This window comes from Neofelis nebulosa, chromosome 2 (assembly GCF_028018385.1).
Source record: "Neofelis nebulosa isolate mNeoNeb1 chromosome 2, mNeoNeb1.pri, whole genome shotgun sequence".
NCBI lineage: Eukaryota > Metazoa > Chordata > Mammalia > Carnivora > Felidae > Neofelis > Neofelis nebulosa.
The window spans coordinates 35,678,849-35,680,906 of NC_080783.1; the positions used below are offsets into that span (position 1 = coordinate 35,678,849).

Here is a 2,058-nt window from a genome sequence, read left to right on the forward strand (position 1 = left end):
CCTCTCTCATGCAAGGTTTTTGTTAGCTCTCTGTATCCCAACTCCAGTATCTATATTTTCAGCTCATACCTTGTTCCTTGGCTCTAGACTTCTAGATCCTAAATCTATATTATATGTCCTACAAATAGCTCCAACCCCATGAGTTCAAAATGAGAACTCGCCAACAATTTTGAAAGCCTTTGGAGTACAGGGCTAAGTCTCATGCATTTTCTTATAGCTTCAGTACATGGAAGTATTCAGTAAATGTTGTCAAATGACAACATGGCTGGATATTTTCAACAAACACATTTAAATGTCATTAATGTATGTATGTATGTATGTATGTATGTATGTATGTATTTATAAATATGGAATGCTTCACGAATTTGCTTCACATCCTTGTGCAGGGGCCATGTTGGTCTTCTTTGTATCTTTCCAACTTTAGTATATATGCTGTGAAGCAAGCAGTAAATATTTATTTATTTAACATTTTACTGAAATGTAATTGACATACAAAAAGTTGCACACATTTAAATTGTACAATTTGATGTTTTGCCATATGTAAACTTGTTGAATGTTCACTGTAACCAAGACAGGGAGCATAGTCATACCCCCAGAAATTCCCTCTTTGTGCCCCTTTGTGATCCATCCCTCATGTCCTCCCTACCTCCCACCCCCCACTGCCAGGCAACCACTGATCCAATTTCTGTCACTATAGCCTAGTTCCCATTTTCTATAATTTTATATAAATGAACTCATATATTATGCACTCTCTTTTGGAAACTGGCTCCTTTTATTCATCATAATTATTTTAATTACTCATATTACTTCATGTATCAATAGTACATTCATTTTTATTGCTGAATGGTATTTTATTATATCCGTATACCACAATTTGTTTATTCATTCATCTATTGATGGACCTTTCTTTGTGTTGTTTCCAGTTTTTAGCAATTACAAATAAAGTTGCTATGAACATTTGTGGAAAAGTCTTTGTGTGGACATATGCTTTCCTCTCGAATAAATGAATAAGAACAGAATGACTAGATTATATGGTAGGTATATATTTAACTTTATAAGAAATTGCCAAACTTTCCCCAAAGTTTTGTACTATTTTGCATTCCCATTAGGGGTCTGTTCTAATTCCTCTACATCCTCAACAACATTTGATGTGGTCAATAGTTTTAATTTTAGCCATTCTAACGGATGCAAAGTGGTGTCTCACTGTGGTTTTAATTTGCATTTTCCTATTGACTAATACTGTTGAACATCTTTTCATGTGCTTACCTACCATTCCTATATCTTCTTTGGTGAAGTGTCTATTAATTTTCTTTGCCCATTCTTAAAATGTGTTATTTTGAGAGCTATTTTTATAGTTGACCCTTGAGCAACGTTGGGGTTAAGGGCAATAACTCCCCCACATAGCTGAAAATCTGCTTAGAACTTTTGACTCCCCCAAAACTTAACTACTAATAGCCTAATGTTAACTGGAAGCCTTACCAATAACATAATCAGTCAGTTTAACACATATTTTGTATAAGTATAATATAAGCTAGAGAAAAGAAAATATTATTAAGAAAATCTTAAGGAAGGGAAATACATTATAGTATGATATTGTATTTATAAAAAAAAAGTCCATATATAAAGTAGGCCACGGTAGTTCAAATTCATGTTGTCCAAGGATCAACTGTATATTCTGAATACATTTTTTTTACCAGATATATATGAGTTGCAAATATTATTTCCCAGTCTATGGCTTGTCTGTTCACACTTTTAACTGTCTTTTGAAGAATAGAAGTTTTTAATTTTAGTGAGGTTCAAATTATTCTTTTATAGATTGTGCTTTTGATATAATTTCCAAGAAATCTTTGCCTAACCAAAGGTCACAAATATTTTCTCCTCTATTTTCTTCCAGAAATTGTATAATTTTAGCTTTTAGGTCTATGATCCATTTTGAGTTAATTTTCATATATGATGGAAGGTATGGATTCAAGTTCATTGTGATGCAAGAGGGTATTTAATTTGTTGAAACACATACAAATTTAAACAAATTATAAGAGGGCCTTTTCTTGTGAATCA

General features: G+C 32.5%; 1 non-coding gene across 1 annotated transcript; it reads right to left on the bottom strand.

Annotated features, from left to right (window-relative positions):
- Window positions 1-341: 341 nt before the first annotated feature.
- On the bottom strand, window positions 342-447 carry LOC131505794 (U6 spliceosomal RNA). Its single transcript, XR_009258568.1, has one exon. It is a non-coding gene; the product is annotated as a U6 spliceosomal RNA (small nuclear RNA).
- Between the last annotated feature and the right edge of the window lie 1,611 nt (window positions 448-2,058).